Raw genomic sequence first — 15,982 nt, 5'->3', positions numbered from 1 at the left:
AACGACTGCCGGAAAGCCTCCGTGCGCGCTTGAATCTCTCTAATTTTACATTCGTTATCTCCTCGGGAGGTATAAGTAGGGGGAAGCAATATATTCGATACCTCATCCAGAAACGCACCCTCTCGAAGACTAGCGAGCAAGCTACACCGCGATGCAGAGCACCTCTCTTGCAGAGTCTGCCACTTGAGTTTGCTAAACATCTCCGTAACGCTATCACGGTTACCAAATAACCCTGTGACGAAACGCGCCGCTCTTCTTGGGATCTTCTCTATCTCCTCCGTCAACCCGACCTGGTACGGATCCCACACTGATGAGCAATACTCAAGTATAGGTCGAACGATTGTTTTGTAAGCCACCTCCTTTGTTGATGGACTACATTTTCTAAGGACTCTCCCAATAAATCTCAACCTGGTACCCGCCTTACCAACAATTAATTTTATATGATCATTCCACTTCAAATCGTTCCATACGCATACTCCCAGATATTTTACAGAAGTAACTGCTACCAGTGTTTGTTCCGCTATCATATAATCATACAATAAAGGGTCCTTCTTTCTATGTATTCGCAATACATTACATTTGTCTATGTTAAGGATCAGTTGCCACTCCCTGCACCAAGTGCCTATCCGCTGCGGATCTTCCTGCATTTCGCTACAATTTTCTAATGCTGCAACTTCTCTGTATACTACAGCATCATCTGCGAAAAGCCGCATGGAACTTCCGACACAATCTACTAGGTCATTTATATATATTGTGAAAAGCAATGGTCCCATAACACTCCCTTGTGGCACGCCAGAGGTTACTTTAACGTCTGTAGACGTCTCTCCATTGATAACAACATGCTGTGTTCTGTTTGCTAAAAACTCTTCAATCCAGCCACACAGCTGGTCTGATATTCCGTAGGCTCTTACTTTGTTTATCAGGCGACAGTGCGGAACTGTATCGAACGCCTTCCGGAAGTCAAGGAAAATAGCATCTACCTGGGAGCCTGTATCTAATATTTTCTGGGTCTCATGAACAAATAAAGCGAGTTGGGTCTCACACGATCGCTGTTTCCGAAATCCATGTTGATTCCTACAGAGTAGATTCTGGGTTTGCAGAAACGACATGATACCGAGCAAAAAACATGTTCTAAAATTCTACAACAGATCGAATTCAGTAATGAGGAGATGGAGATACTTAAGGATAATTTGTCTAAATAAGCACACTTCATATATGACACACGTTTTTATATTACAGTTACAATAGCTGGTGTGTATTAACGAAAGCTTTGCGCATCACAGGCAATACTTGAGCTTAATGTGCTCTTGATGGTGCCTGCTTGTAATTAAGTACATAAAACTATATGTTTTCTGATTGAGAAGACAATTAGCAAATTTACAGACTATTTTGCACAAATTAAAAAATACAGATTGCGGAACGCAGCAAGTCCGCGACCGCCTTTCATAGAATAGAATAGAAACAGTAAAAGGTGAAGCGCCCAAGGCCTCATTTGTCTTGAAAAAACAGAATTCTTTTTATATCATTAATCGTTATGTGTACATAGAGATTTACAGTCGCCGTGCAGGAGCGGCAAATACACTCCTGGAAATTGAAATAAGAACACCGTGAATTCATTGTCCCAGGAAGGGGAAACTTTATTGACACATTCCTGGGGTCAGATACATCACATGATCACACTGACAGAACCACAGGCACATAGACACAGGCAACAGAGCATGCACAATGTCGGCACTAGTACTGTGTATATCCACCTTTCGCAGCAATGCAGGCTGCTATTCTCCCATGGAGACGATCGTAGAGATGCTGGATGTAGTCCTGTGGAACGGCTTGCCATGCCATTTCCACCTGGCGCCTCAGTTGGACCAGCGTTCGTGCTGGACGTGCAGACCGCGTGAGACGACGCTTCATCCAGTCCCAAACATGCTCAATGGGGGACAGATCCGGAGATCTTGCTGGCCAGGGTAGTTGACTTACACCTTCTAGAGCACGTTGGGTGGCACGTGATACATGCGGACGTGCATTGTCCTGTTGGAACAGCAAGTTCCCTTGCCGGTCTAGGAATGGTAGAACGATGGGTTCGATGACGGTTTGGATGTACCGTGCACTATTCAGTGTCCCCTCGACTATCACCAGTGGTGTACGGCCAGTGTAGGAGATCGCTCCCCACACCATGATGCCGGGTGTTGGCCCTGTGTGCCTCAGTCGTATGCAGTCCTGATTGTGGCGCTCACCTGCACGGCGCCAAACACGCATACGACCATCATTGGCACCAAGGCAGAAGCGACTCTCATCGCTGAAGACGACACGTCTCCATTCGTCCCTCCATTCACGCCTGTCGCGACACCACTGGAGGCGGGCTGCACGATGTTGGGGCGTGAGCGGAAGACGGCCTAACGGTGTGCGGGACCGTAGCCCAGCTTCATGGAGACGGTTGCGAATGGTCCTCGCCGATACCCCAGGAGCAACAGTGTCCCTAATTTGCTGGGAAGTGGCGGTGCGGTCCCCTACGGCACTGCGTAGGATCCTACGGTCTTGGCGTGTATCCGTGCGTCGCTGCGGTCCGGTCCCAGGTCGACGGGCACGTGCACCTTCCGCCGACCACTGGCGACAACATCGATGTACTGTGGAGACCTCACGCCCCACGTGTTGAGCAATTTGGCGGTACGTCCACCCGGCCTCCCGCATGCCCACTATACGCCCTCGCTCAAAGTCCGTCAACTGCACATACGGTTCACGTCCACGCTGTCGCGGCATGCTACCAGTGTTAAAGACTGCGATGGAGCTCCGTATGCCACGGCAAACTGGCTGACACTGACGGCGGCGGTGCACAAATGCTGCGCAGCTAGCGCCATTCGACGGCCAACACCGCGGTTCCTGGTGTGTCCGCTGTGCCGTGCGTGTGATCATTGCTTGTACAGCCCTCTCGCAGTGTCCGGAGCAAGTATGGTGGGTCTGACACACCGGTGTCAATGTGTTCTTTTTTCCATTTCCAGGAGTGTATAAAGAATAATAGATTCTGTCGCTGTTGTGCGACGTTTCATTTCTTTTACATTAAAGTTCTTTGATAACTTCAGGCCATCAGGCGTTTACTATTGAGCGTATACCAATGTTTGTGAAGCAAAAATTACCAATATCACACTGCCTCCCATGAGGAGGGAAGGAATACCGAAGTTATTACTTTCATCCTCATATATTCATACCACTACAGCATATACCATGACTTGATGCCTCTACATCTACAGCTACATGAATACTCAGCAAATCACGTTCAAGTGCCTGCCAGAGGGTTCATCGAACCACTTTCACAATAATTCTCTATTATTCCAGTCTCGAACAGCTAGCGGAAAAACGAACGCCTATATCTTTCCATGCGACATCTGATTTCCCGTATTTTATTATGATGCTGGTTTCTCCCTATATAGGCCGGCGTCAACAAAATATTTTCGCAACCGGAGGAGAAAGTTGGTGATTGAAATTTCGTGAGTAGACTCTGCCGCAACAAAAAACGCCTTTGTTTTAATGATGTCCACCACAAATACTGTATCGTCAGTGACATTCTCTCCCTTATTTCGCGATAATACAAAATGTGCCACTGTTCTTTGAACTTTTCCGATGTACTCCGCTAATCCTATCTGGCAAGGATACCAGACAGCACAGCATTACCCCAAAAGAAGACGGACAAGCGTAGTTTAGGCACTCTCTTTAATAGATCTGTTGCATTTTCTAAGGGTTCTGCCATTAAAACGCAGTCTTTGGTCCGCCTTCCCCACAATATTTTTTATGTGTTCTTTCCGATTTAAGTCGTTCGTAATTGTAATTCCTAGGTATTTAGCTAAATTTACGACCTGTAGATTTGACTACTGATTCATCGTGTAAGCAAACTATAACAATTACTTTCAGCACTCATGTGGATGACCTCAGTGTAAATACGCATTTTGTACTAGTTGTACAGGCGAGTCTTGAATACCTGATAGATCATCGTTAAGGTAAACTAAAGGGTAGTTTAACTACCGGGAATCAAAAACATGTACAACAATTCAACTATAAAATAACATTTATAAACTTTCCATTCATTGCATTTTAGCCCAAGTAACAGGCAGCGTGCCTCTCTCCAGTCTGCTATCGAAAAGGTTGCTAGAAGTTCTTTATTATTACATCCATCTCTACACCCGAATGCCTCAGTGCTTTCTCCGCAACCACATACCAGCCAAATACAGATGGAATGGTTCAGTACTTTACCTTTCTATCTGTCAGTAGTCTGTCCGCTGCCTAAGCCCGCAGTCGTTGACCGTTTCCCTTTCGCTCTGTATGTGCTCACGCCACCATCGAACACTGTAGACCCTTGCCTACTTCTTCTCTGTTTCGTTTCAATAATCTTTCCCTCTCCGCGATCTGTCACCTGTTTAACACTCCTACCGCAAAAACACTGGGTTGACTGCATCCGCATTTTTTATCACAAACTACTAGACTTGCTGTACACACTCCTCTTCCCTCGAAATTGGTTCAAATGGCTCTGAGCACTATGGGACTTAACTTCTGAGGTCATCAGTTCCCTAGAACTAAGAACTACTTAAACCTAACTAACCTAAGGACATCACACACATCCATGCCCGAGGCAGGATTCGAATCAGCGACCGTAGGGGTCTCGCGGTTCCAGACTGTAGTGGCTTGAACCGCTCGGTCACCCCGGCCGGCCCTCTTCCCTCCAAAACTTCTAAATCTCCAACCTAGGGTCGTGATCTAAAAATTGCCTGACTTCGGAATGATATGAAAAGTCCTCCCATGTAGAGATTTCTTGTAGGAACAGGACAATTCAAATGTTATGGTAAGCGGGGCTATTCAAACTACATGGTATCGTATTGGAGCTTCCAGTATTCGTTAAGTAACTATACCAAGCTGGCCGTAACATACGTAAGGCTTCTGGACCAGGTTTTCTGCGATTTCCCGCAGATCATCTCACAATACGAGCCACCTGCAAGATATACTCAACTCAGCTCTTTTGCACCTCTCACCGAAATTTTTTCTTCCGGTATGCCGTTGCGCCAGTCCCTCCGTCTCTTTTATAGTAAACTGTTTTCCGCAATCCACGAGTGAAGGTAGACTCACAAGTGAAGGCCTCCGACACGGCCAACCGATTCGGCTCAAATTTGGCAGGTCGCTTGTGTACAACCTAAAACGAAGGACTCTGAGATATTTTGGGTCAACACTACCGCAATTTTGAATAAATCACCCCTAAAGGTTATGACGAGCAATCGACTCAAAATTGGAGGGATCGATAGAAAACAGTAAATAGAGAATTTTTCATCATCAGGTATGGGGTCCGCAAACACAAAATTTTCCAGAAATCGAGGAAAGAAAGTTTTACAACTGCCGCTTCTGTACCCATACTGTAAACACCTTTCGCCGACAGCGCCGATAGCGCAATGGCCAAGGTAATTGGCTGGGAATCGGAAAACCCGGGTTCTGATCTCGAAGAAACTTGGCGGATGTTATTCTTTTCTATACTAAGATGGTATCTGTTCTTTCGGACATGATACCATCGGTGACCATGCAGCTCGGTAAAATGAAATTACAATGAAAGAAACACGCTTAGCTGCTTACAGGCGTTGACATACGCCAACGGGGACAGATGAAAATGTGTGCCCCGACCGGGACTCGAACCCGGGATCTCCTGCTTACACGGCAGACGCTCTATCCATCTTTTTTTTTAACTCTCATCTTGTTCGTTTTTGTTCGTTGCATTTGCTCGGTGCGGACGTCGCAAGACACCCGTTTCAGTTCATCGTTGATCCATTAGCTCAGTTTTTTTATTGCAGAGGGCAGGTAACCCTCTGACCGTACACGCTGAGCTACCGTGCCGGCTTCCATCTGAGTCACCGAGTACACAGAGGATAGCGCGACTGCAGGGATTTATCTCTGGCACGCCTCCCGTGAAACCTACATTCTCAACGTGTTGTCCCGCACTACATTCGTAGTACCCCCGCCCGGTATTACTTATTCCCGTAAGAGTTCGGGCACTGTTTGTGCATGCACACAGAAGAAGAAGATGGTCAAATGGCCGGTGAGCCTTAACTATATATATATATATATATATATATATATATATATATATATATATATATATATATATATATATATATACTTACTTATCGCGAATGGACCCAGAAGGATCACGCAAAGCTTTCTGACGTCGTTTCTTCCATACTTCTTTCATTCGTTCTCCATGTTTTCTTTTTCTTTCTTCTGTCCATTTTGTTCCTGGTCTCTTTAGTGCTTCCTTCTCCGACAATACAATCCACTTTTCCACCTTATTTCTAAAAGTTTTTCTATCTTTGACATCTTTAAGTTCAATATTTGCTTTTTGTAAATCTAATTTTACTTGGCTAATCCATGGTGTTGTTGATTTGACTTTTTCTATGTAAGTGAGAATTCTGTTGGTGAGTCGTGTGGGGGGAAGTCTAGTGACATGTCCATAACATTTTAATCTTCGCCTTCTTATGTCTGCTGCCAGGTTTGATATAGTTTCTGTGGTTCTTCTTGATTGTATCCGGTATCCTTCTTCTGTTAATTTTGGACCTAAAATCTTTCTCATAATTTTGCGTTCTTCTTTTAGTATTTTTTCTAAGTCACATTTTGTGTGGAGTGTGAGCGTTTCACTAGCATATAGTGCTGCTGGCTTAATTACTGCGCAGTAGTGTCTGATTTTTGTGTTCGAGGAGATGCATTTTTTATTGTATATTTCATGTGTCATACCATATGCTCTCTTCATTTTCCGTTGTCTGATCTTCTGTGCAACTTTCTCTCCTCCGGTTGGCTCCAAAATTTCACCTAGGTATTTAAAATGTTTTACTCTATTTATTTTTCCATATTTTGTGTTCAAACTGTGTATATGGAATTTCGTACAGAAAAATTCTGTCTTTTGAAACGAAATTTGTAAACCTACTTTATCCGCGCATTCCTTAAGGATCTCTATTTGTTTGGTGGCGATTTCTTCATCATCTGCAAGTATGGCCAAGTCGTCCGCGAATGCTAAACAAGATACCTCCACGTTGTCTTTGGTTCTACCAAGATGGATTGGTTTCCAGTAGGATTGATTTTTTAATTCTTTTTCCCATTCCTTAATGACTTTATCCAGGACTATATTAAACAGAAGTGGAGATAGCCCGTCACCTTGACGTACTCCAGTTTTTATGAGAAAAGGTTCAGAGATTTCTCCCCTGAATTTAACTTTAGATACAGTGTCTGTCAGTGATTCTTTGATAAGCCTTAGTGTTTTGGAGTCAAGTCCAAGTTCCTCTAAAATGTTAAACAAAGATTGCCGGTCAATTGAGTCATAGGCTTTCTTAAAATCTACAAATGTACATATTATGGGGGCATTTCTAATTGCTTTGTGTTTTAATATTGTCTTTAAATTAAATATTTGTTCTATGCATGAGCGACCGGTGCGGAAGCCTGCTTGATAATCACCAATTTGGCGTTCCAGCTGCTCTTGTGTTCTTTTCAGCAGGCATGTTGAGAGAATTTTGTAGGTGACTTGTAAAAGTGAGATTCCCCTGTAGTTATTGACATTTGTTCTGTCTCCTTTTTTATGTAACGGGTGAATAAGGGCACATTTCCAATCCTCTGGTAATTTTTCTGTTTCCCATACTTTTGTTATTATTTTTGTGAGCTCTTGCAACGTCTTTGGTCCTAGGTTTTTTAATAGCTCTGCAACAATGCCATCTTCGCCAGATGTTCTATTATTTTTTAAGTTTTTAATGTGACATTTGATTTCTTCCTGTGTTGGTGGTAATGAATCCGGTTGAGCGTTGGCACTGATTTCTTTGGGAAACCTTAAACTAGGTTCTGGGCAATTTAGTAGGTTAGAAAAATATTGAGCCAATACTTGACAGTTTTCCTGGTTTGTTAGGGCTAATTTACCATCTGGTTTTCTGAAACATAAATTTTGAGGGATATATCCTCGTATTTTATCTGCGAAAGTTCTGTAGAAGTCTCTTGTATTATAGTTTTGGAAATTTTCTTCTATGGCATCCAGTTGTGCCTTTGTGTACTTCCTTTTTGCTTGCCTAATAGATTTTGAAACTTGTTTTCTAACCTCGTTAAATAAATGTAGACTTTCTTGTGATTTTTTACTGTTATATTCTTGAAATGCCTTTTTCCTCCTTTCCAATGCATTTTCACAGTCTGAATCCCACCAAGGGTGTTTGAATATCTTTTTCAGGGGAATAGTTTCCTTAGCTATTCGCGTGATTTTAGAATGAAATTCTTCCCATGTGTTTGCCTTTTCCTTCTCCCATTCTTCTTTTACTTTAGATTCTTTAATCTTTTTGGTGTCATATTTCTGTATTTCTGTTTTCTTCTGATGACTTCTTCGTGCTGTAAACTTGATTTTAATTCTAGTTAGGTAATGGTCTGAATCAATGTTTGCTCCTCTGCGTACTTGGACGTCGTGAATTTCTTTTTGTACTGGGTATGAAATCGCCACATGATCTATTTGAAACTCGCCAATTTGTTGTATAGGAGATCTCCATGTCTTTTGTTTTCTTGGACATTTTCTTAGAGATGTTGACATTATCTTCAGGTTATTCTGCTTACATAGTTCGACGAGCCTTGTACCATTTTTATTGGTAAATTTATGTGCAGGATATTTGCCTACGGTTTTTTGGTGGATTTTCTCTCTACCAATTTGGGCATTAAAATCGCCGAGTAGAACTTTTGTATCATCTTTTGGAATCTTGGCCATTATATTCTCCAAATTTTCCCAGAACTTTTCTGTTTCTATGGGGTTTTTCTTGTTGTCTCCGTTTGTGGGAGCATGAACATTAACCATTGTGTATGTTTCGTTGGCACATTGTAAGCGCATCGTCATTATCCTATTATTTACGGGAGTAACTTCCTTGATGGAGCTGAGCACGCTCTTGTGTATGATAAACGCCATCCCGAGATGGGGGGCTCCTCTTCCGATTCGTTTATCCGTCTTGCTCTTAAAGATGCGATAGTTGCCATAATCTGATGTTTCTTCATCTGTGAAACGTGTCTCCTGTAAAGCTAGTATTACTATCTTTTGCTTTTCAAGTTCTGTTGTAAGGTTTAGAAGTTTTCCTGGTTGGATTAATGTATTTATGTTAAAGGTTCCAATGTATGTACGTGTTTTAAGTGAAAGTTTGCCAGAGAGCTCCGACTTTCTCTGATGTAATCGTGTAAGTCCAGGTTCCCCAGAATCCGAATTCCTGGTTGCCATCTGTTGATGGGTGGATTGGTTACCACCTGGGGTAATGTTGTTATTACTTGCACGAGTCATACTTGCTTGTAATCAAGTTGGTCCAGTGTTTCCACTGGGTGTTTAGAACCAGGGATTGTTAGTTCCTGGCGCATTATGACCAGCCGCACATTGTGTGAACAGACGCTGACCAGGATGCCGATGGTTCCCACTTCAGACGCGTCCTGGATTTGGGTGTTGACAGTGCTTATTGTAATGGCGGCACTTACTCGCCATGACACAGCAACGTCTTCGGGTTCAGTGGTTTTTGAATGAGTGTGACCCTTGCCAAAAGTCACCCTCCCACACCCTCGTGATGCTGCCGCCTCGGTCCGGGACTGCTTATTTGGGTTTCCCCTTATTCGCAGCTGTCCACCATATCTGATGGATCGTTCGCTATCCGCCACCTGCGACCCGCCCTGTACCTGAGGCTCGGCTAGGGTGTATATATATATATATATATAATAAGATGGTATCTGTCCCCGCCTGTAAGCAGCTAAGGGTGTTCCTTTCATTGTAATGTTATTCTTTTCGTTTGTATTTTTCCATATCTCAATTGATAGGGATAGGAGGGTTAATAAGGTAAGTAAATCAATAAGGAATGATAATAATACTTACCTTATTAACCCTCCTACCCCTATCAATTGAGATATGGAAAAATACAAACGAAAAGAACAACATCCGCTAGGTTTCTTCGAGGTTCGTTGCGCTATCGGTGCTATCGGCGAAAAAGCGTCTACCATGTGGGTACAGAAGCGGCAGTTGTAAAAATTTCTTACCTCGATTTCTGGAAAAGTATGCATTTTCGGATCCTGTACCTGATGATGAAAAATGCTCTCTTTATATCCTGCCAATTTTGAGTCGATTGCTCGTCATGCACTTTAGGGGTGATTTTCTCAAAATTGCGGGGGTGTTGACCCAAAATATCTTAGATTCCTTCGTTTTAGGTTGTGCACAAGCGACCTGCCGAATTTGAGCTGAATGGGTTGGCCGTGTCTGAGGCCTTCCCCTTGTCAGTCGTTGCGAAGACTTGTCCGCTGCATTACGTCAGAAAAGTTTCGAAATTTTCAGCACTTACATCTGCATCGAAAGCGATCGTGGGGTGGTGCGTGGGCAAACAGCATAGGGCTGAACATAGCGCGCTGGCACCGGCTGCGGCTTTCCTGGCACGGTCGGTCAGCCTCGTGGCCAGAGGCGCCCAGTAATTAATCAGCGCGGCCTGCGCTGCCGCGCTGTGCTGTGGCGTGGCGGTCACTTTGACAGCAGACTCTGGCAGAGAATAGCACAGCCATTAGCGGCATACCGCACTGAGCACTACCGATGTTCGCTGTGCTTGCCTTTCTGCTGCCCGATCCCCGGCCAAGTTTTTGCACATATCGTTTTTGCCCTTTCTTCGCCACGGCGTTCAGATAGACATGCACTGAAGCGCCAAAGAAACTGGTACAGGCATGCGTATTCAAGTACATACACTACTAGCCATTACAATTGATACACCAGGAAGAAATGCAGATGATAAACGGGCATTCATTGGACAAATGTATTATACTAGAACTGACATGTCATTACATTTTCCGCAATTTGCGTGCATAGATCCTGAGAACTCAGTACCCACAACAACCACCTCTCGCCATAATAACGGCCTTGATACGCCTGGGCATTGAGTCAAACAGAGCTTGGATTGCGTGTACAGGTACAGCTGCCCATGCAGCTTCAACACGATACTACAGTTCATCAAGAGTAGTGACTGGCGTATTGTGATGAACCAGTTGCTCGGCCACCATTGACCAGACATTTTCAATTGGTGAGGGATCTGGAGAATGTGCTGACCAGGGCAGCAGTCGAACATTTTCTATATCCAGAAAGGCCCGTACAGGACATGCAACATGCGGCCGTGCATTATCTTGCTGAAATGTAGGGTTTCGCAGGGATCGAATGAAGGGTAAAACCACGGGTCGTAAAACATCTGAAATGTAACGTCCACTGTTCAAAGTGCCGTCAACGCGAACAAGAGGTGACAGAGACGTGTAACCAATACCATCACGCCGGGTGATACGCCAGTTGACGAATATACGCTTCCAATGTGCGTTCACCGCGATGTCGTCAAACACGGATGCGACCATCCTGATGCTGTAAACAGAACCTGGATTCATCAGAAAAAATGACGTTTTGCCATTCGTGCACCCAGGTTCGTCGTTGAGGACACCATCGCAGGCATTCCTGTCTGTGATGCAGCGTCAAGGGTAACCGCAGCCACGGTCGCCGAGCTAGTCCATGCTGCTGCAAACGTCGTCGAACTGTTCGTGCAGATGGTTGTTGTCTTGCAAGCGTCCCCATCTGTTGACTCAGGGATCGAGACGTGGCTGCACAATCCGTTACAGCCATGCGGATAAGATGCCTGTCATCTCGATTGCTAGTGATACGAGGCCGTTGGGATCCAGCATGGCTTTCCATATTACCCTCCTGAACCCATCGATTCCATATTCTGCTAGCAATCATTGGATCTCGACCAACGCGAGCAGCAATGTCACGATACGATAAACCGCAATCGCTATAGGATACAATCCGACCTTTATCAAAGTCGGAAACGTGATGGTACGCATTTCTCCTCGTTACGCGAGGCATCACAACAACGATTCCCCAGGCAACGCCGGTCAACTGCTGTTTGTGTATGAGAAATCGGTTGGAAACTTTCGTCATGTCAGCCAACCTTGTGTGAATGCTCTGAAAGCTAATCATTTGCATATCACAGCATCTTCTTCCTGTCGTTTAAATTTCGCGTCTGCAGCACGTCATCTTCGTGGTGTACCATTTTCAATGGCTAGTAGTAGAGATATGAAAACCGGCAGAATACGGCACTGGGGTCGGCAACGCTTACATAAGACAAGTGTCTGCCGCAGTTCTTAAATCGCTTATTGCTGCTACAATGGCAGCTTATCAAGATTTAAGTGAGTTTGAACGTGTTGTTAGTCGGCGCACGAGCGATGGGGCACAGCGTCTCCGATGTAGCGATGAAGTGGGGATTTTCCTGTACGACCATTTCACGAGTGTACCGTGACTATCAGGAATCCGGTAAATGGAAATGAGCGATTGGCGTCATTGGCTGGGTGGCCCCTAGCGGGGCACGTCCGGCAGCCTTGGTGCAGGTCTTATTACATTCGGCGCAACATTGGGCGAAATGCGCGCCGAATCGGGATGAAATGTTGATGAAGACAACACAACACCCAGTCCCTGAGCGGAGAAAATCTCCGACCCAGCCAGGAATCGAACCCGAGCCTGTAGGACGACAGTCAATCACGCTGACCACTCAGCTACCGGGGCGGACGGGAATCCTGTAAAACATAAAATCTCCGACATCGCTGCGGCCGGAGAAAGATCCTGCAAGAACGGGACAAACGACGACTAAAGCGAATCGTTGAACCTGCCAGAAGTGCAAACCTTCCGCAAATTGCTGCAGATTTCAGTGCTGGGCCATCAACAAGTATCAGCGTGCGAACAATTTAATGAAACATCATCGATACGTGCTTTCGGAGCCGAAGGCCCACCCGTGCATCCGCAATGATTGCACGATACAAAGCTTGACGTCTCGCCTGGGCCCGTCAACAATCGACGTTGGTCCATTGATGACTGGAAACATTTTACCTCGTCGGACGAGTCTTGTTTCAAATTGTATCGAGCTATTGGACATGTGCAGGTATGGAGACAACCTAATGAATCCATGGAGCTTGGATGTCAGCAGGGACTGTCCTAACTGGTGGAGGCTCTGCAATGGTGTGGGGAGTGTGCAGTATGAGTGGTATGGGACCCCTGATACGTCTAGATACGACTCTGACAGTTGACACGTACGTAAGCATACCGTCTGACCACCTGCGCCCATTCAAGTCCATTGTGTATTCCGATGGACCTGTGACACCCAACACGTCCAGAATTGCTACAGAGTAGCTCAAGGAACACTCCTCTGAGTTTAAAAAATTACGCTGCCCATCAAACTCCCCAGACATGAATATTATTGAGTATATTTGGGATACCTTGCAGCATGCTGTTCAGGAGAGATCTCCACCCTCTAGTACTCTTACGGATTTATGGACAGCCTTGCAGGATTCATGGTTCCCTCCAGCACTGCTTCAGGAATTACTCGATTCCATGCCACGTCATGTTGCAGCACTTCTGCGTCCTCGCGGGGGCCCTACACGATTTCTTTGTATCTTCGTCATACTACACGGTTGTTGGTATGGGCGTCTTTTGCACAGAGTGTATAAATATACTAGTGCGCAAACCTTGAGGACGAAAGTAACTTTTGCATGATGTGTCAATGGCAAGTAACATAGCTCGATGAAACTTGGATCATAAATACACTCCTGGAAATTGAAATAAGAACACCGTGAATTCATTGTCCCAGGAAGGGGAAACTTTATTGACACATTCCTGGGGTCAGATACATCACATGATCACACTGACAGAACCACAGGCACATAGACACAGGCAACAGAGCATGCACAATGTCGGCACTAGTACAGTGTATATCCACCTTTCGCAGCAATGCAGGCTGCTATTCTCCCATGGAGACGATCGTAGAGATGCTGGATGTAGTCCTGTGGAACGGCTTGCCATGCCATTTCCACCTGGCGCCTCAGTTGGACCAGCGTTCGTGCTGGGCGTGCAGACCGCGTGAAACGACGCTTCATTCAGTCCCAAACATGCTCAATGGGGGACAGATCCGGAGATCTTGCTGGCCAGGGTAGTTGACTTACACCTTCTAGAGCACGTTGGGTGGCACGGGATACATGCGGACGTGCATTGTCCTGTTGGAACAGCAAGTTCCCTTGCCGGTCTAGGAATGGTAGAACGATGGGTTCGATGACGGTTTGGATGTACCGTGCACTATTCAGTGTCCCCTCGACAATCACCAGTGGTGTACGGCCAGTGTAGGAGATCGCTCCCCACACCATGATGCCGGGTGTTGGCCCTGTGTGCCTCGGTCGTATGCAGTCCTGATTGTGGCGCTCACCTGCACGGCGCCAAACACGCATACGACCATCATTGGCACCAAGGCAGAAGCGACTCTCATCGCTGAAGACGACACGTCTCCATTCGTCCCTCCATTCACGCCTGTCGCGACACCACTGGAGGCGGGCTGCACGATGTTGGGGCGTGAGCGGAAGACGGCCTAACGGTGTGCGGGACCGTAGCCCAGCTTCATGGAGACGGTTGCGAATGGTCCTCGCCGATACCCCAGGATCAACAGTGTCTCTAATTTGCTGGGAAGTGGCGGTGCGGTCCGCTACGGCACTGCGTAGGATCCTACGGTCTTGGCGTGCATCCGTGCGTCGCTGCGGTCCGGTCCCAGGTCGACGGGCACGTGCACCTTCCGCCGACCACTGGCGACAACATCGATGTACTGTGGAAACCTCACGCCCCACGTGTTGAGCAATTCGGCGGTACGTCCACCCGGCCTCCCGCATGCCCACTATACGCCCTCGCTCAAAGTCCGTCAACTGCACATACGGTTCACGTCCACGCTGTCGCGGCATGCTACCAGTGTTAAAGACTGCGATGGAGCTCCGTATGCCACGGCAAACTGGCTGACACTGACGGCGGCGGTGCACAAATGCTGCGCAGCTAGCGCCATTCGACGGCCAACACCGCGGTTCCTGGTGTGTCCGCTGTGCCGTGCGTGTGATCATTGCTTGTACAGCCCTCTCGCAGTGTCCGGAGCAAGTATGGTGGGTCTGACACACCGGTGTCAATGTGTTCTTTTTTTCATTTCCAGGAGTGTATAACGAACTGTTATAGTACGGTACAGCACAGTACAGTGCAGTACAGAAGTGTAAATGAAACAAATACGCTATCACACGAACAGAAATGACACTTTCACTCGTAAACAGTAAATACGTTGTCGTCACCGCTATTCGTGATGGTCCACTGGACATTACAAAAGACACGCCCGGTTCTTTATGGGTTGTGTGATCACTACGGACAGCCATGCTTGCTCTGCAACGTGCTCCCATGTTGGCCACAAGACTGATAAGGAGTTGTGGAAGGACGTTGCATTCCTCCACCAGCGCCGTTGACAATCGCTGGATGGTCGTTGGTGCATGTGAACGTGTTGCAGTACGCCTCCCCAAAGCACCCTACATGTGGTCGATGAGACCGGAAACGGGCAGGACAGTCCATTCGCCTTCCAAAAGCTGCTCCACGTGCGTTGTCCGAGAGATGGATTTTCATCCATAAAACTGAAGCGACGGCCGAAAGCACTCCTGAAAAGATGGACATGGAGAAATAGTATGTCGTGTACGACTGACGAGTCCTCAGAGGGAGTAGATGGACTGCAAGAATGCGCGTCAAACAACTTACTTGACAGGAGGTCTCGTGGTCGTGGGCTGCCTTCTGTGCACCTGCTCCACTGAAAAGAGGGCTGTAGGGTGAGTTAGAATACGGAACTCGGCTGGGATCTCAGGGTATACTGAATGCAATCATGAATCAGTACATGAGGATATATACACTGGATGCACCCCTGACACATCCATTTTATATAGAGGTTTATATACAAAGTCTACTACTGCCTTCTTCGTAGTGTAACTTCTCATAGCTCTTTGAGTTTACGTCTAAATACAGCAGAGGCGAGCGTACCGGACTAAGTGTTGACTACATGGAAATAAGTCTTAAGTCTCCTCGTAGTTATGCAGCACTGCACTGTGATCTCACAGCATCAGAACTCCAGCT

This window comes from Schistocerca cancellata, chromosome 6 (assembly GCF_023864275.1).
Source record: "Schistocerca cancellata isolate TAMUIC-IGC-003103 chromosome 6, iqSchCanc2.1, whole genome shotgun sequence".
Taxonomy (NCBI): Eukaryota; Metazoa; Arthropoda; class Insecta; order Orthoptera; family Acrididae; genus Schistocerca; species Schistocerca cancellata.
This window is presented reverse-complemented; position numbering follows the sequence as displayed.